Source organism: Lissotriton vulgaris, chromosome 6 (genome assembly GCF_964263255.1).
Source record: "Lissotriton vulgaris chromosome 6, aLisVul1.2, whole genome shotgun sequence".
NCBI lineage: Eukaryota > Metazoa > Chordata > Amphibia > Caudata > Salamandridae > Lissotriton > Lissotriton vulgaris.
In genome coordinates, this window is record NC_141694.1 from 25,749,718 (window position 1) to 25,770,407 (window position 20,690).

Below are 20,690 nucleotides of genomic sequence, written 5' to 3' on the forward strand. Positions count from 1 at the left end.
AGAGCAAAAGTACAAAAATGGGGACTTAGTCAATTTTTCACAAATTTCCCAAATCACTCCGCGCGCGCTCTGCAGCTAGGCCCTAAGTCCCCTCTGCCACCATGGATTTGCTTCAAACCTCTTGCAAAGTAAAGTATATATAGCCAGCAGTGCTCCCAGACCACGAAACTCACACACAAACACCAGGAAGCCCCCCAAACAGGTCCCCGAAAACGCTACATAGAGCAAAATGTCAGAAATAGCCAAAAAAAATCGGCCTGGATTTTGTCCCAACCACTTCTACCCGGTATTAGACCTTCCCAGGAATGCCCCAAGACCCGTCAACCCACCCGCCAAGAAGCATAACACCCCCAAACAGGCCAAAAGCAAAATCTCATACTTGCAATATTTCTGGGCCTTCGGTCCAAACGCGCTGCGTAGCTAGGCCATAAGTCGGGGTTGGCACGACGGATTTCCTGAAAAGCAAATGCAATCAAGATTAGAGTGTCCCAGCAGTGCTCCCAGACCACGAAACTCACCCACAAACACCAGGAAGCCCCGCAAACAGGCCCCCGAAAACGCTACATAGAGCAAAATGTCAGAAATAGCCAAAAAAAAATCGGCCTGGATTTTGTCCCAACCACTTCTACCCGGTATTAGACCTTCCCAGGAATGCCCCAAGACCCGTCAACCCACCCGCCAAGAAGCATAACACCCCCAAACAGGCCAAAAGCAAAATCTCATACTTGCAATATTTCTGGGCCTTCGGTCCAAACGCGCTGCGTAGCTAGGCCATAAGTCGGGGTTGGCACGACGGATTTCCTGAAAAGCAAATGCAATCAAGATTAGAGTGTCCCAGCAGTGCTCCCAGACCACGAAACTCACCCGCAAACAGACGGAACCCCCCCTAAGAGCACCTCAAAGGCAAGCAAGTCATCAAAAACACAAAAAAAATTCCGCCTGGGATTTGGTCCAAAACACTTTTATCCGGTATTAGAGCTTCCCAGCAATGGCCCCAGAGCCGTCAACCCAGGAGAAAACGAGTAGAAGACCCCCAAACAGCCAAAGAGCAAAAGTACAAAAATGGGGACTTAGTCAATTTTTCACAAATTTCCCAAATCACTCCGCGCGCGCTCTGCAGCTAGGCCCTAAGTCCCCTCTGCCACCATGGATTTGCTTCAAACCTCTTGCAAAGTAAAGTATATATAGCCAGCAGTGCTCCCAGACCACGAAACTCACCCACAAACACCAGGAAGCCCCCCAAACAGGCCCCCGAAAACGCTACATAGAGCAAAATGTCAGAAATAGCCAAAAAAAATCGGCCTGGATTTTGTCCCAACCACTTCTACCCGGTATTAGACCTTCCCAGGAATGCCCCAAGACCTGTCAACCCACCCGCCAAGAAGCATAACACCCCCAAACAGGCCAAAAGCAAAATCTCATACTTGCAATATTTCTGGGCCTTCGGTCCAAACGCGCTGCGTAGCTAGGCCATAAGTCGGGGTTGGCACGACGGATTTCCTGAAAAGCAAATGCAATCAAGATTAGAGTGTCCCAGCAGTGCTCCCAGACCACGAAACTCACCCACAAACACCAGGAAGCCCAGCAAACAGGCCCCCGAAAACGCTACATAGAGCAAAATGTCAGAAATAGCCAAAAAAAAATCGGCCTGGATTTTGTCCCAACCACTTCTACCCGGTATTAGACCTTCCCAGGAATGCCCCAAGACCCGTCAACCCACCCGCCAAGAAGCATAACACCCCCAAACAGGCCAAAAGCAAAATCTCATACTTGCAATATTTCTGGGCCTTTGGTCCAAACGCGCTGCGTAGCTAGGCCATAAGTCGGGGTTGGCACGACGGATTTCCTGAAAAGCAAATGCAATCAAGATTAGAGTGTCCCAGCAGTGCTCCCAGACCACGAAACTCACCCGCAAACAGACGGAACCCCCCCTAAGAGCACCTCAAAGGCAAGCAAGTCATCAAAAACACACAAAAAATTCCGCCTGGGATTTGGTCCAAAACACTTTTATCCGGTATTAGAGCTTCCCAGCAATGGCCCCAGAGCCGTCAACCCAGGAGAAAACGAGTAGAAGACCCCCAAACAGCCAAAGAGCAAAAGTACAAAAATGGGGACTTAGTCAATTTTTCACAAATTTCCCAAATCACTCCGCGCGCGCTCTGCAGCTAGGCCCTAAGTCCCCTCTGCCACCATGGATTTGCTTCAAACCTCTTGCAAAGTAAAGTATATATAGCCAGCAGTGCTCCCAGACCACGAAACTCACCCACAAACACCAGGAAGCCCCCCAAACAGACCCCCGAAAACGCTACATAGAGCAAAATGTCAGAAATAGCCAAAAAAAATCGGCCTGGATTTTGTCCCAACCACTTCTACCCGGTATTAGACCTTCCCAGGAATGCCCCAAGACCCGTCAACCCACCCGCCAAGAAGCATAACACCCCCAAACAGGCCAAAAGCAAAATCTCATACTTGCAATATTTCTGGGCCTTCGGTCCAAACGCGCTGCGTAGCTAGGCCATAAGTCGGGGTTGGCACAACGGATTTCCTGAAAAGCAAATGCAATCAAGATTAGAGTGTCCCAGCAGTGCTCCCAGACCACGAAACTCACCCACAAACACCAGGAAGCCCCGCAAACAGGCCCCCGAAAACGCTACATAGAGCAAAATGTCAGAAATAGCCAAAAAAAAATCGGCCTGGATTTTGTCCCAACCACTTCTACCCGGTATTAGACCTTCCCAGGAATGCCCCAAGACCCGTCAACCCACCCGCCAAGAAACATAACACCCCCAAACAGGCCAAAAGCAAAATCTCATACTTGCAATATTTCTGGGCCTTCGGTCCAAACGCGCTGCGTAGCTAGGCCATAAGTCGGGGTTGGCACGACGGATTTCCTGAAAAGCAAATGCAATCAAGATTAGAGTGTCCCAGCAGTGCTCCCAGACCACGAAACTCACCCGCAAACAGACGGAACCCCCCCTAAGAGCACCTCAAAGGCAAGCAAGTCATCAAAAACACAAAAAAAATTCCGCCTGGGATTTGGTCCAAAACACTTTTATCCGGTATTAGAGCTTCCCAGCAATGGCCCCAGAGCCGTCAACCCAGGAGAAAACGAGTAGAAGACCCCCAAACAGCCAAAGAGCAAAAGTACAAAAATGGGGACTTAGTCAATTTTTCACAAATTTCCCAAATCACTCCGCGCGCGCTCTGCAGCTAGGCCCTAAGTCCCCTCTGCCACCATGGATTTGCTTCAAACCTCTTGCAAAGTAAAGTATATATAGCCAGCAGTGCTCCCAGACCACGAAGCTCACCCACAAACACCAGGAAGCCCCCCAAACAGGCCCCCGAAAACGCTACATAGAGCAAAATGTCAGAAATAGCCAAAAAAAAATCGGCCTGGATTTTGTCCCAACCACTTCTACCCGGTATTAGACCTTCCCAGGAATGCCCCAAGACCCGTCAACCCACCCGCCAAGAAGCGTAACACCCCCAAACAGGCCAAAAGCAAAATCTCATACTTGCAATATTTCTGGGCCTTCGGTCCAAACGCGCTGCGTAGCTAGGCCATAAGTCGGGGTTGGCACGACGGATTTCCTGAAAAGCAAATGCAATCAAGATTAGAGTGTCCCAGCAGTGCTCCCAGACCACGAAACTCACCCACAAACACCAGGAAGTCCCCCAAACAGGCCCCCGAAAACGCTACATAGAGCAAAATGTCAGAAATAGCCAAAAAAAAAATCGGCCTGGATTTTGTCCCAACCACTTCTACCCGGTATTAGACCTTCCCAGGAATGCCCCAAGACCCGTCAACCCACCCGCCAAGAAGCATAACACCCCCAAACAGGCCAAAAGCAAAATCTCATACTTGCAATATTTCTGGGCCTTCGGTCCAAACGCGCTGCGTAGCTAGGCCATAAGTCGGGGTTGGCACGACGGATTTCCTGAAAAGCAAATGCAATCAAGATTAGAGTGTCCCAGCAGTGCTCCCAGACCACGAAACTCACCCGCAAACAGACGGAACCCCCCCTCAAAGGCAAGCAAGTCATCAAAAACACAAAAAAATTTCCGCCTCGGATTTGGTCCAAACCACTTTTAGTGCTTCCCAGCAATGGCCCCAGACCCGTCAACTCACCTGCAAAGAGGTAGAACAACACCCCCGCAAGTGCTGAGTCTTTCTTCATTGGGCGTAAACCAGCCCTCTGCTTTGATGGAAATAGGAGTCTGGAGGAGGAGGATAGAGGAGCATGTTCTTCTGAACTTGTGAACCTGAGGAATGCAGACTGCGGCACCTTCAAATAAATTAGCAAACAAGTGAAGACAGTTCTGCTGATGGGCTTGTTTTTGTGATTATCTGATTAAAGTTTGAATTATATTAACTGTGCACAACAAAGAAAGACAGACACACAGGAATAAAAGTGAATAAGGATGAAAAAGAAAGTTATTGATTCGTTGTATCATTTTCAGGGCTCGAAGTCGGTATCACGGTCCAGGAATAAGAATAAGGCTTCGTCATCATACTCTGCGAATTCAGGCAGGGTGAGGTCAGTGTCACCTGACAGAGTAGAAATTCCCTCATCTATGTTGCTGTCCACCTCCTCTTCATCCGGCACGCTCTCTCGTACTCTGAAATCTGGTGGTATGAGGTGCTGATTCATCTTGATCATTGTTAACCTCTCCACATTTTTGGGCGAGAGGCGGCTCCGTTTGGGAGTTACAATCCCACCAGCCGCACTGAAAACCCGTTCAGAAGACACGCTTGCGAGTGGGCAAGACAAGTAGTTTAAAGCCAGGTTGGTGAGCTGTGGCCACAATTCTTTTTTCCCATGCCAATACGCCAATGGGTCAGAATTAACATAGACCTCTGTTGAGTCATTCAGATAGTCCTTCACCATCGACTCAAGGTCCTCATCCAAGGTTCCTCCACTTTGCTTAGCTCTTGCTGTGCCTCTGACCTTTTGAGAACCAAACCCACGCAGAGCTAGCCAATCCTCTTCAGCCTCCAATGTTTCTGTTGTCTTTCGTGCAGATGATCCGGTTGCCGGTGTCTTTAACGGCTGAGAGGTCACTTGTGCCACAGCCACAGGTGCAGAAGTGGATTGTTTTGACTGGGGATGGCCTGCTGATGTACTGCCATTTCCTTCAATTTCCAGCCGTTCTGTTTCAAACTTCTTGGCTGACAAGGCTAGCCAACGTTTGTACTTTAGAACATGTTCATCATCAAAAGGAAAGAATGCTTGGCCTGCCAGCGCCTTTTTGTAGCGTGGATCCAGAATAGTAGCACAAATGTAATGCTGTTCTGAGTGGATCTTTTTAAGACGTTCATCACCTTGTAGGAGCTCTAATAATTGCTCGGCCAGAAGCAAAGAGTCTTGGTTTTTATCTTTTCTAAACACAGAACACACCTCCTTCAGTTGGTCCTCCAGCATGTACAACAATGGGATAGCTTTTCCCAAATTAGAGTCCTCCTTGCTGACTGCACGCGTGAAGAACTCAAAAGGACGAAGCATGCGTGTCAGGCTTTCAACTATGTTCCATTGCGGCCCACCCATCCTCAGCTCCTCTGCACCCTCTTTAAAGAAATATTGATCGAGTTCCGTACACTGCTCATACAGACGCTCAAGCATGTAGAAGGTTGAGTTCCAACGTGTTACCACCTCCTGGATGAGTGCTTTCACTGGCATTTGATGTTGATATAGCAGGCTCCTCAGCTGCTTCCGGGCCTTAAAAGAATGGCTGAAATGCTTGCACATTTTTCGGCAGGTGTCCAATACACCGTACGCTGCACTGCCTTTATTACCCAAGAATTTTTGGACAACCAGGTTTATACAGTGCGCCAAACACGGCACTCTGAAATAGTAACCGTCCCTCATGGCCTTAACTATATTGGAGCCATTGTCCGTGGAAACATAACCAACCTTGCGTTTTAGTGGGGACAGCCAGTTAAGGACCTTTCTGTTAAAGACATCCAAAATGTTTTCTGCTGTGTGACGTTTCTCCAAACCAAACATGGATAGTGTTGCATGTTTCCGAGCACCTTTAAAAACAATGTTAGTGTCAACACCTGAGTTTAGCTTTGCTTTAGCCCCTGAAAAAGAGACCCAGTGTGCAGTGATGCACATGTAATCAGCGCCTGCGCCACTGGTCCACATGTCTGTTGTCAGATGTATAGTGTGAACAGCACTCTTCTGCAAAGCTGCCCCAATCACCTTCAGAACATCTTCATGTAGTGCTGGAACCGCAACTCGTGCAAAATAGAAACCGGCTAGGAACCTTCCATTTAGGGCAGAGCGCTGTCACTAATTCTAGAAAACCAACCCCTTCTACAAAAGAAAAAGGGAGAAGGTCCAGAGCTAGCATTTTAGCCAGCTTAGTGTTATACAGACGGGTCATTGGGTGGTTGCGTTCATATTGCGCTTCTGTAAACAACATCTTTTTAATGTTGCCCTGGACCAAGGATTTACGGGATGATGATGATCTCTTCGACCCAGTTACGCTCGCTGATTAACTTTTCCGCATTGATGTCTCACTCTCTCCCACACTCTTAGTGTGGCTCCCATGGGGTGTGCTGCTGACAGGGGAACTGGGTTTAAGTGAAGTGTTTGAATCGTCTTCTACCTCCTCGTCATCACCAGATGAAAAAACAACGTTTTCATTGCGTGCAATTGCGGCTTCCTTGATCGTGTGTAGGTGCGCAAACCATTGGACATCGTGCGTTCTCCTAAGATGACCTCTCTGGCCTCCGGTACCATAGTTGGAACCCAACTTACCACGACTAACTCGAAGCTTACAAATGCTACAAATGGCTATGTTTTCATTTTTTGGGCAAACACTAAAGAAGTCCCAAACTGGAGACTTGAAATGTCTTCGGGGGGCAGAGGAGGCGGCGATACTGGTGGTGGTGGTCCTGTTGCTAATGGCAGATGAAGTGGAGGATGTGGATTGCCGAACTTCAGTACGTTTTGCACTTTCACCACCACGAATTGAGGTCGAGGACGAGGTGGGTACCTTCTTGCGAGGAAGAAATATGGAAGCGGTAGGTTTTGGTGTACTACTTAACTCCAAATCTAATGATTCCATTTCCATTGCCTCCTCGCCGACATCATCATCACGCTCAGCAGCTTCTCGGGATAGGGTCAAAATGTCTCTTTGCTGCATGCCCGGTGGGGCTGCAGTGACCTTTGTGATGACTGGCTCGTCGTTATCGTGAGAGGCTTCATCACCAGCAGTATCTGTCACTTCTTGTTGAGCCTCATCACACTCCATAGGTTTGAGTTTTTGGACGACCTTCCTTTTACGCTTAGGTACCGGTGTCAGATCATGGTGTGCCTCACTGTCAGACGCAGTTGTGGTTCCCAAGACAGATCACTTGCATCAGAAGGAGGTGGGCTTGAAGAAGATGTAGACACCCCCCTTGATCTTTTCCTTGCTAGGGATGTGGAAGACAATGAATGATCATCAGGAGGAGTGGCTTCCAATGATACCTCGGCTTCATTGTCGATTTCCAAATGTGCCCCTACTTCGGGAGGAACAACTATTGTGGGCACTTGTGAACCTCCATGCACCTTTGCTTGCGCATCTCCTTTTGCTGCCTCTCCTTCCACATGTACTTGGGCGTGTACTTGCACATGGTGTTGTTGTTGCGGCTGTGGTTGTTCAACACTTGTCAGATGAGTTACAACAACCTGTGTTGATTCAGGGACATTGCTGCTACTTTCTTGCGATGAGCCAACATCACTAGTCGATGGTGATTGGAGAAGTACACTGACTGCCTCTGAAGCACTCAAGGGCTTTGACTTAAGTTGGCGTGGTGGTGGAGGCACTGAACCCAATGGAGCAGGGGTGCTGCTCCCAGCTTGGTCCCCAGCAGATCCTGCTGCTGCAGGCGTACTTTTTTTTTTGCTCCCAAAAAAAGTGGCGGGTGGCACACCAGCCTCCTTGGTAACTTGCTTCTTCTGCTCCTTACTAGCAACTTTCTTGCTAGAGGAGCTACGGAGAACTTTCTTTGGGGGCGGGGCCATCTTCTTCAGAGCAGGTCAGACAGCAGGCCGCAGTTGCACGAATTGTAGAGTTGTCTGAGGCCAGACGTGACGTCGCGTGACGTTATGCTGCACACACACACCGCTGCAGGACTTCTTCCAGGCACTGGTGGTTCTCTTGAGTCTTGTGCACCTAAAAAAAATGGAAGACAGAGGAACATCAGTTCAGTTATAGAGCACCAAAAAATCGAAAAACACTGCAAAATCAGCACAATCCCAATCCATCCATGCCCTCCATAATGTTTAAATTCAAGACAACCCACAGAAAGACTAGACCCATGCAAGACTCACTACCCCTGGGCATAAATAAAGGTTGAAAAGTAGGCAAAATGGTTGGAGGCCTAACAACAAAGCCTGCATTTAAAATGGCCACTTGCCTGCCAGCACATGGCCAGTGCCTGTAGCTGCACTCAAAATGGCCACCAGCCACATGGCATGTCCCTCCCCATGAACACCCCCAAAAATCGAAAAACACTGCAAAATCAGCACAATCCCATTCCATCCATGGCCTCCATGATGTTTAAATTCAAGACAGCCCACAGAAAGACTAGGCCCATGCTAGACTCAAATACCCCTGGTGAAAAGGCCACAAGTACAGGCCCAAAAATCGAAAAACACTGCAAAATCAGCACAATCCCATTCAATCCATGGCCTCCATGATGTTTAAATTCAAGACAACCCACAGAAATACTAGGCCCATGCAAGACTCACTACCCCTGGGCATAAATAAAGGTTGAAAAGTAGGCAAAATGGTTGGAGGCCTAACAACAAAGCCTGCATTCAAAATGGCCACTTGCCTGCCAGCACATGGCCAGTGCCTGTAGCTGCACTCAAAATGGCCACCAGCCACATGGCATGTCCCTCCCCATGAACACCCCCAAAAATCGAAAAACACTGCAAAATCAGCACAATCCCATTCCATCCATGGCCTCCATGATGTTTAAATTCAAGACAGCCCACAGAAAGACTAGGCCCATGCTAGACTCAAATACCCCTGGTGAAAAGGCCACAAGTACAGGCCCAAAAATCGAAAAACACTGCAAAATCAGCACAATCCCATTCCATCCATGGCCTCCATGATGTTTAAATTCAAGACAGCCCACAGAAAGACTAGGCCCATGCAAGACTCAAATACCCCTGGTGAAAAGGCCACAAGTACAGGCCCAAAAATCGAAAAACACTGCAAAATCAGCACAATCCCATTCAATCCATGGCCTCCATGATGTTTAAATTCAAGACAACCCATAGAAATACTAGGCCCATGCAAGACTCACTACCCCTGGGCATAAATAAAGGTTGAAAAGTAGGCAAAATGGTTGGAGGCCTAACAACAAAGCCTGCATTCAAAATGGCCACTTGCCTGCCAGCACATGGCCAGTGCCTGTAGCTGCAATCAAAATGGCCACCAGCCACATGGCATGTCCCTCCCCATGAACACCCCCAAAAATCGAAAAACACTGCAAAATCAGCACAATCCCATTCCATCCATGGCCTCCATGATGTTTAAATTCAAGACAGCCCACAGAAAGACTAGGCCCATGCTAGACCCAAATACCCCTGGTGAAAAGGCCACAAGTACAGGCCCAAAAATCGAAAAACACTGCAAAATCAGCACAATCCCATTCCATCCATGGCCTCCATGATGTTTAAATTCAAGACAGCCCACAGAAAGACTAGGCCCATGCTAGACTCAAATACCCCTGGTGAAAAGGCCACAAGTACAGGCCCAAAAATCGAAAAACACTGCAAAATCAGCACAATCCCATTCAATCCATGGCCTCCATGATGTTTAAATTCAAGACAACCCACAGAAATACTAGGCCCATGCAAGACTCACTACCCCTGGGCATAAATAAAGGTTGAAAAGTAGGCAAAATGGTTGGAGGCCTAACAACAAAGCCTGCATTCAAAATGGCCACTTGCCTGCCAGCACATGGCCAGTGCCTGTAGCTGCACTCAAAATGGCCACCAGCCACATGGCATGTCCCTCCCCATGAACACCCCCAAAAATCGAAAAACACTGCAAAATCAGCACAATCCCATTCCATCCATGGCCTCCATGATGTTTAAATTCAAGACAGCCCACAGAAAGACTAGGCCCATGCTAGACTCAAATACCCCTGGTGAAAAGGCCACAAGTACAGGCCCAAAAATCGAAAAACACTGCAAAATCAGCACAATCCCATTCCATCCATGGCCTCCATGATGTTTAAATTCAAGACAGCCCACAGAAAGACTAGGCCCATGCTAGACTCAAATACCCCTGGTGAAAAGGCCACAAGTACAGGCCCAAAAATCGAAAAACACTGCAAAATCAGCACAATCCCATTCCATCCATGGCCTCCATGATGTTTAAATTCAAGACAGCCCACAGAAAGACTAGGCCCATGCTAGACTCAAATACCCCTGGTGAAAAGGCCACAAGTACAGGCCCAAAAATCGAAAAACACTGCAAAATCAGCACAATCCCATTCCATCCATGGCCTCCATGATGTTTAAATTCAAGACAGCCCACAGAAAGACTAGGCCCATGCTAGACTCAAATACCCCTGGTGAAAAGGCCACAAGTACAGGCCCAAAAATCGAAAAACACTGCAAAATCAGCACAATCCCATTCAATCCATGGCCTCCATGATGTTTAAATTCAAGACAACCCACAGAAATACTAGGCCCATGCAAGACTCACTACCCCTGGGCATAAATAAAGGTTGAAAAGTAGGCAAAATGGTTGGAGGCCTAACAACAAAGCCTGCATTCAAAATGGCCACTTGCCTGCCAGCACATGGCCAGTGCCTGTAGCTGCACTCAAAATGGCCACCAGCCACATGGCATGTCCCTCCCCATGAACACACCCAAAAATCGAAAAACACTGCAAAATCAGCACAATCCCATTCAATCCATGGCCTCCATGATGTTTAAATTCAAGACAACCCACAGAAAGACTAGGCCCATGCAAGACTCACTACCCCTGGGCATAAATAAAGGTTGAAAAGTAGGCAAAATGGTTGGAGGCCTAACAACAAAGCCTGCATTCAAAATGGCCACTTGCCTGCCAGCACATGGCCAGTGCCTGTAGCTGCACTCAAAATGGCCACCAGCCACATGGCATGTCCCTCCCCATGAACACCCCCAAAAATCGAAAAACACTGCAAAATCAGCACAATCCCATTCCATCCATGGCCTCCATGATGTTTAAATTCAAGACAGCCCACAGAAAGACTAGGCCCATGCTAGACTCAAATACCCCTGGTGAAAAGGCCACAAGTACAGGCCCAAAAAACGAAAATCACTGAAAAATCTGCACAATCCCATTCCATCCATGCCCTCCATGATGTTTAAATTCAAGACAGCCCACAGAAAGACTAGGCCCATGCACCACTCACTACCCCTGGTCAAGGCCCCAACAACAGGTCAAAAATCGAAAAACACAAAATTTTACACAAAAAAAAAATCGAAAAACACAGAAAAATCAGCACAATCCCAATTCATCTATGGCCTCCATGATGTTTAAGTTCAAGACAACCCACAGAAAGAATCAGTCCACCCACCACTGAGTACCCCTGGGCAAAAGGCCCCAAAACAGCCCAAAAATCGAAAATCCCAAAATTTTAGTTGCAGCAACTGTAATGCCCCAAACAAACTTACTTGTAAAATTTCTAATCCAACAGTGATCCAAAGAAAGTCAAAAAGGCCTCAAATCCAAAGATCCAGCAGCATCCACAAAAAGTAATCCTTCCAGGTCCACATCCAAATGAAAAGTGACCAGGAGATGGACAAAGCACTGGGAGGAGCCTGCTGAACAGGAACAGGAAGTTGAAGACTATGGGGCACTTCCTTCCTCCCACCCCCCTGCCCCCCTCCCCAAAATGGACTCCTCGCTAAAAAAGTGCAGGCAAATGTCAAACTAAGGAGTTATTCACATAAAAATCATCATTTCTAGAAGGTTTATGCTGCTTGCTGGTGGATTTCTTGTGCAGAATTGCAAATTTATATTTTCGCGCGCCGCATCTCAAATCTCGCAATTGCGAAGTACCGCGAGACGTGATCTCGCCGTACTCGCGTTGACAAACTATCGCTGGCAAGCCGCGATGACGTAATCGCGCTCGCCAATTCCCGCGGGATCACACAGCAAGATCCAAAATGGCGCAGCACTCGCAAACTATCGAAAAAAACAACTCGGCAAACGATGATAAACGCCGCGCGCCGCAAAAATTGTATCACCAACGCCGCGCGCCGCCAAAAAAATCCGCTGCGTGCGAATTTGCGGATTTTGCGGGAAATCCGCAAATCTCGCGGATTGCGGATTTCCCGAAAATCCGCAAAATCCGCGAGCGTAACGGATTTTCCGCCCATGCTTGCTCAAGACTCGTGGATGAAACCATGAGCTCATTGCTGTAAAGTCATGTGCTCTGTGTAGTTTTCCAATGTAAGTCATTGTACAATGTTAGTATGTAATTCTACTAGAATATAAATATGTAATGTTAGAATGTAGTGGTGTCATGAGGGGAACCTAGCGGAGTTCGTACACGGTGCTGGAGAAGACGGTTGCCTTGCAGTCTGCTCCTGTTGGTGGCTGTTTCAAGTGTCTTGCTTTCCTGTAATAAATCAACTTATCGGATCCACTGCTGTCTGCCTCTTCACTAAATAAATTTGGCGACGAGTGGGAGAAGGTAAAAAGAAGGCAGCACTCACCAATATTTCAAAATTGCTTGTGTTGTGCTGAAGACCCATTTTCTTCGTGTAGCTGTTTCTACTCATGCCAGGGTCGTCAGCTCATTGAACTATGTCATCTGACTTCTGGTAGGATTTATATTTTTAGATTTTGTGCTTACTCTGCTTCTTCACTACATTCTGGTCACTGTACTACACGTGTGTAAGTAGTGTTAGTATGCGTTTATACTAACAAATGCATCATGGTCCTTGAGAGCGCAACCTCTCAGGCGCAGCTCTTACAATGTCCCGGGGTGTGCATTCGTGGGACATTTGTGTTTGCTATTAGAGGGCGGGTGCATGGCTTCAACCCTGTGATAGCCAATCTTTGTTTGACTACTTGAAGCGAGAGGAGAAAAACCTTGTATCGCTTTAATAGAGCAGATGTGGATGGTAAAAATGGAGAGAAAAAAAAAGCAAACAAACAAAAAAAAGTGGGGTCTCATCCGTTCATTTAAATGAGGCCCCTGGTGGGTAATGTTCCGTGGCCAATCCTATTATTATATTGCTGGGTCTCTGTAGGACTGGGGATCTTAATGTCTCATGTAAATTAGGCGCGGAAGGGCACAGAGACGTTCCTCAGCCTAGGGGACTGCCACCTTCCCGGGTATTGTTTACTAATTGTTCGGGGGGTTCGAGGCCAACTGAAGTCCGGAGATCGCCACACTCCGGGGCTTTACTTAAATATGCAGGGTGGGCCTCGACAGTCCCTGAAGCCTTGGTGGTCCTAGGCAGTGCCTTATTAGTTCTGTAATCATACGGGCAGTACTCAAAGTGATACACTCATAGAACCCTTGCATTTGTAGAATTACCCAGGCTTAATTTGTGTAATAGTAAGTTGGATTATGTTTGGTAGGTGCACTGTAATATTACAAAGGTTTGTCCTCATAATCTACTATAAACAGACGATTTTCACAATAAACTATAGACAAGTGTTGTCAGAAAAAGAAGACCTATACATTTAGTTATTTATTTGAAAAAAAACGTAACCTTTATCAAAACACAAATAAATAGAAACGTAAGTTTAATAGAACAAACAGTATAACATAAAAAACGTGGGTTGGACTCCTGTGGAAGCAGCGTAGAAAACCTGCAATACAAAAATTAAACATAATTATGAGTGCTTTGTGGAAGAGGTAAAGAAAGGTAGTCTGAATGAAAGGACAATAGTGAGAATGGGAGGGAGAGGGAGTGGGTGGAAGGTAGAAGGGGAGGGAGAGTCAAAAGAAGAAAGGGAGGAGGAGACAGAGCGTCGACCTACTGCACCCAGCCCTCAGTGTTTACCCTCCCATCTCCCGTTTGTCTGGGACGCTGGGGTCTGCGAGAAAGAGTGTGGTCCAGCAAGTCCTTAAAATGAAACATATGAATAAGGCCAGAGATTAGGGGCCATATTATCAAGGAACAGCGATACAGTTATTGCCGCTTTTGCGGCAGGAAACTACAGCTAAAGCGGCGATAAGCAGCTTGGTAATATGCCCTTGTGAATTCCCATAGAAGCCTAGGTTCTGGTGTTCCTTGATAATATGGTCCTACATTATTAGCTACAGGAAAAACGCTTGCCTGCACCTGTGCACCCAGGGTGCTGCACCCCAGCCCCTTCCCCTGCACTGTGCTCAATTGTAGGTTACTGCTCACCTGCCACCACTGGTGTGTCCCACGACGTGTTGGTGCAAGCTTCGAGTCTGTGGTACGTTTGTAGGGTAGGAGAGCAGGTCTCCGATCGGGGACAGTGTCTTGATACCATGATGGAAGGCGTCAGAATGCCCAGGACATCATCGCGGGGAGAGCTCCCACACCACCCAGCTAATCAAATCAGTGTCTGAAAAGGAAGAAATAATTTAATGGTGGAAAAGTCTGGAGGTAAATGAAGGTTCATTTCAAGCTTAATAGAAAACAGGAGTTGAGTGCATCCTTCGTTTTCGAAGTATGACCTACCAACTGTTAGTGGTAATCGTAGTTCAAAGAGGAGTTGGAGTGCACAAGAATACACAAGGTTAAATAATAATACGTTATATGAAGGTTCACATAGAAAGGAACAGAGCACATGGCAAAAGCATAATGTGTGCGTGTAATGCAGTGGCGGAAGGCTGTGTGCATGTAAACTTAGTAACAAGCTCACTACAGTGCCCTAAAAGCCTGTCTGCAGGACAGCGCTGCCCGGTGGCTCTGGCCTACAGTACGGTCCAGCAGGTATTTAAAATGAGACAGAGATGAGACTGAGTCAGGTCAGAGATCACATCATTACACACGGCAATATCGCTTGTTCGCACCTGCGCACTCAGGCTGATGCACCCCACCCCTCCCTCAGCACTGCGATCAACACATGTCTGTAGGGCAGCTCTGCCCGCTGGTTGAGGCCTAAAGTACGCTGCAGCAGATCCTTAAAATGAGACAGACATGTGACTGAATCAGGTCACAGATCACATCATTACGCATGGCATCATCGCTTGTTCACACCTATGGACCCTGCCCGATGCACCCCACCCCTCCCGCAGCATTGCGCTCTGAACATGTCTGTAGGGCAACACTGCCTGCTGGCTCAGGCCTACAGTATGGTCCAGCATGTCCTTAAAATGAGACAGAGATGTGACTGACTGAGGTCAGAGATCACATCATTACGCATGGCAACATCACTTATTCGCACGTGCGCACTCAGGCTGATGCACCGCACCCCTCCCACAGCACCATGCTCAACACATGTCTGTAGGGCAGTACAGCCCGCTGGCTCAGGCCTACAGTACAGTCCAGCAGGTCTTTAAAATGAGACAGAGATGAGACTGAATCAGGTCAGAGATCACATCATTATTCATAGCAGCATCGCTTTTTCGCACCTGCACAGCCAGACTGATGCACCCCACCCCTCCCGCCGCACCGTGGTCAATTGGAGCTCCTGTGCACCCAGGCTGCACTGCTCACATGCTGTTATTGTTGTGTGTTAAAACACTATGGGCAGCAGTGCTCACAATTCAGGTGGAGTGTTGATTGCAGCATGGTGTACACCTCATGGATCCCTTTGGAAATACAATGGGCAGTAGGTTTCACAATTGAGATGCTGTGTTGATTGCAGGATGGTTTACACCTCATGGATCCCTTTTTAGGTCTCGTTCGAGACCTATTGTGATTGTGTCGGCTCTCAACGGAGCCAGGCCTGGCCACGAGCGCCGATTGCACATCGTGGACGCGCATGCCCAGCCTCCCAGAGCCGTGCACATCTCCAGAAGCACATCTCCAGATTGCCAGGGTCAGCCATGCCTCTCCAGTCGCACGCGCACACACACACTGCATGCGCACACACACACTGCATGCACACACACACACTGCATGCACACACACACACACTGCATACACACACACACACACTGCATACACACACGCTCACACACAGGTGCCAAGCCCCCCAAGCCCCACTTACCGCCTAAGCCGCCACTCCTGACTTCTGCTGCCACCGCTTCCCTGGGCCATTCACTCCGTGGACGCGGACTTCTCGCGAAGACGGAAGTCCCGCCCCACGACTGCCGTGAGCGTGCACATCCAGAAACCGGAAGTTCGGGAGAGTGCGCGCTCACGGCTTGTTTTCTAAACTGCCTAGTTTTATCAATATGCACAGCTATTGGCCTGGCGGTCTTGTCTGACAGTTAAAAAAAATACAAAAGAAAAAATATATTTTCGAAAATTGAATACATAGATGAAAACTACGTGTTCTCTTCCTATATGTACGTGTAAAAGTAATTTAAAATGGCTACCACGGAGCCTCAGTTGTGGTTATTTCCCCACGGCCCCATAAGTCCAGAAGATGGAAGCCTCGTGCTGCAGAGGCCTTGCTTCCACATAGGCTGAGCCCGAGCGAGTGTAGCAGCAGCTGTCCAGCTGTACAGGTTTAATTAGTGACTGCGTGTTACGTTTATCACCTGTGATTTCCTGTGCAATTAGGCTCACGCCCTGTATGACTAATGGCGCGCGCAGTGCTTGCCTGATAACAAACTGCTCACTTGCCCAAAAGCTGCGCAAGAAAAAGGAATTTTAGCAAATTTTAACCGGAGTTTAATTTCCATAATCCAGCGGATCTCTTTGTGTATAATGGAACTTCTGTTTGGCTAGTGTAACATATAATATCACAGGTCATATCAGGTGTCTGGGGTTTTTAAAACAGAGCCAGTGGAATTATGAGATGCTGCGGCTTTGGAGGTTTCTGCATAATTTGTGCCACAGTAAGCACATATACTACCCTCTTCTGCATACTTTACAGAGTTCAACAAAAACAGTTATTTCTTGATCAAACGGATCAAAAGTTATTTAAAACAGTACAACACGTGTTGCCAACCAGTGATAGAACTTTTGTTGCCTAGAAGCAGGTGACCTTTCAGTCGCAGATTGGTGTATTTAGGTGTTAAACTGATAATATTGAGGTGTAGCTTATGCCCATGCAGCGTCAACATGTGTAGAAATGGCAAAATATGGAATAGTGCTTTAAAATGTTCTGCGTTCACCACATAACTGACATTTTCTTGGCCCATAAATTGATAATCCCCTCCTGCATAACTTGGCCCTCTCCTGCCGCATAATTCCAGTGACCCTGACTAGAGTTATATATATAACAAGGCACCTTTAACATTTCTTGAATCATATAACCAAAAAATCAGATCAGAAGTTCTTCTTTTTCTCCTGAGACATCCTTAATAGTAATTAATTGGAGTATGTGGTCTGAGTATCTCTGCAAAAGGGTTTATGGCATGATTAAACGGAAAGTAAAATATGAACAATGAGCGATAGTAAAAATGTAAAGGTGTATTGAGATTTAGCACATGTTGTAAAAGGCCCACACATTTACGTTACTAAGTTACTGAAGCCTTCACTTGATATGCCACAGCTGATCCCTTCTAAAAATTCTCAATTGGGATGACATCGCCACTGCATCTTAATGCAAAATTATTTGTGCTGTTAAGAGTATTCATTGTTGAGGGCGTGCACATCAGTTGTGATTGCTAGCGGCACATTATGTGGAAACCCACTTCCCTGGTATACGTCTACTGCTTTCCCCTTCAATACAGTAGGTGCCCACTAAATCCCCTTTCATCCTCCTGCTCTATTGTTCTTTATCCCTATAGATCTGAGGTGAATTCCAGCATACCACACCTCCCTTCAGATTTCAGAGAGGCCTAATATTATTCACTGTAAAAGTGGCCTCTACCTTTTACCACCCTTAGTTGTCCCCATACTCTGCACACCCCTCACTACCATTCCAAGAAGCCCCACTTTCCGTCGCCTCACAATCACGCCGTACTATGTCGGTTTGACCACTTCTATCTGCACTCTGGGGCCATATCATACTCGGGGCGCACTGTCCTTATTTGCAACCCCAGTGGACCATATGAATTAAAGCTCCTGGTCTTTAGATTCTGAAGGCATTATTCTCCTTATCTTTGTCACCAGTATCATGTCCACGCAGTGTTCTGTGGTCTATCCTGAGAGACTAGTGCAATTGCCTTTGGGTCCAAGTGTTATCTGTAAGGCTACTGAGTTAGTAATACATTTCTTTCAGTATGGCCATTAATTGTATGATGCTAAATTCAAGTTATGATATACCATTGGCAATGCTGGTGATTAAAACTTATTTGATCCCCACTTGAGTGCCACGTAGATAGGCCTTCAAGGTGCCCTGGAAAAGGTGTAGAAAACTGTGACCTGAGGTGATAAAAATCCCTCAGCGGAAGATGAGGTTGTGAGAGCCCCTACACAAGATGCATACATTATTCCCCCTAAAATTAGAATAAGACTACCAGAACTTTATGTGTGACAGAAGTTTGAAGTTTCACGTTAAATGTTACTTAGTGAATTGTGAACAATAATTCTGTCTGGGATCTTAGGAAAATAAGCGGTTTGGGCCAAATATCCTCATTTATGAGGGGACTCTCTTAAGTTTTATACCTAAAATTCGATGTGCCCTATTCATAATAAGCATTAACATCCTGTATGAACAAAATACAAATACAAATAAACATTTTATTCTGGGTTACTCGTGCGATTCTCACCCTTTTGGCAAATCTCTGACTTTTTGTTGTTTTGTTTTCCCACTTTTCTAAAGAAGGTTCTCTTGGTGTGGTGGGGGAGGGGCAAGGAAAACCAGGCTCGTGTTTACAAAGACTAGACAAAATGTAACAGCAACAACAGAGGTAACTCAATCATGCAGGCAAAGAAAGCCACTCAGGGAGCCCCTGTTTCCTGTGAAAAGGCGGAAGGCCCACAGAGCAGACCAACATTTGTTGACGGGCTGTGTTTACTTTCGCACAAAATGGAGAAGACCCTTTAAGCGGTTTCAGCCTCACCCTCGCCCCTTCCCCGAAAAAAACACTGCCTTTGTTTGAACACGGCCGAACAGCTGCTCCCGTCCATGCATTCCAGGATGCCTCGCAGAGATACCCTCAGTGACAGAACAAAGACGTTTGGGGGTTGTGCGAGGTTGGGCGCGGATGAAGTAGGGGGTGTTGGGGGGGGGGGGGGGGTGTAGCAATCTGCGACAGGGCAGGGGCTCAGAGAATAGTCCACTTAGTTTCCGCAGGTCCCATGGAGTGTAAATGTAATAAGGTTTACATTTAAGAGCATTTAACAAACTGGGAACATATTTTACCGCATGTGTCGATGATAAAAAAAGACCCTTCGTTTTTCGAATCCCTCACTGGCCCGAATTATGCACGTGGTTTGAAGCGGAAAGGGTGAAACACATTTTCTTTTCTGCACAGCAGCACTTTTTGCTTAAGATTTCTAGAATTCAGCAACAAAAACTGTAGGTGTGTTCCTAAAACCCAATTTTCTTTTTCTTTTCCATACTCTAATCTGAACATACCTGATTGTCTGATTCTACTTTCCATATGACATAAATTGCTCCATTGGTGTTACGAAACTTGAGCCCCCCCCCCTCCTGCAAGGTACATAGAGGCCCCCCCTCCGGACTTAATCAGGAGCTCTCAGTTCAGGGTACTGTGCTGAGGGGGCACCTGGAGCTTGGAGGCTACTGATTTGTTTGTGTCATTTTTTTACCTACACTAGACTTGGCTACCAGGTCATTTTTAGGTCTCGCGTGGCATCAGGTGCGCACATGCGCACTCGAGCTCGCGAGATTTAAGGACTCAGAGTAGCGAGGGTTAACCCCGCCCCTCTTCTCCATTGGCTGGCCTCCTAAACGGCGGCCAGCCATTGGGGAAGAGGTCTCAGTGACGTCATTCTCTCGCTCTAAGCCCTGTCTTTTTCGGACTGGGGGCGTGTTTTTTAGTTTTGTTCTACCCTCTTCTCCATTGGCTGGAACAGTCAAAAACACGCCCCCAGTCTGAAAAGGACGGAGCTTACAGACAGTGTGAGCCGTCCTCCCTGCCGTCCCTGCCCTTCCACTGGCTGAGCCTGGCCTGGGGGAGGGGGCGGGGGACGCTCCCTCTTATCCCTGTTGTGGTTTTTGCATCTTCAAGGATCAGGAAGAGGGTCACATCGAGGTTTTTCGTGGTCGTATGAGAGAACACGCAGGAAGTCCATAATATTAAACAAACGGAGCTCTTGCCATGCGTTTATTTAAAGCACAGCCTCAGAATTCTAAACGATGCGTCAAAAATAAGAGCAGTTTAAATAGCCAGTTTGCACAAAGGCTGTAAGATGCGGTCTAGTGCCTTTCCATCTTTCCTGAATCGTATCCGAAATGAAGCCGTCCCAAGAACTTGCCTGGTTATTAGTTTCTGCGGCATGCTGGCGGGCTGTGCCTCCCTCTACAGGCATGACCCCCTCGGGGAGACTGCCTCAGCAGCCCCCCCAGACGTTACCACAACACATGAGGAGGGAGCGAGCAGCCGCAGGAAGGTAAACACCTGGCTGCCTCCCAACACGTGTAAACACGCCACCAGAAAGGCTCCGCAGCCGCAAACCACATACTCCCTCAGAGATCTGGAGGAGCAGGCCGCAGCCAGG

The 20,690-nt window shown here is 47.4% G+C and overlaps 1 protein-coding gene across 1 annotated transcript in view; it reads left to right on the top strand.

Annotated features, from left to right (window-relative positions):
* LOC147706728 (solute carrier family 22 member 7-like) overlaps positions 1-20,690 on the top strand; it is a 427,251-nt gene that overhangs the window by 121,867 nt on the left and 284,694 nt on the right. The gene's annotated exons all lie outside the window — the stretch shown is intronic.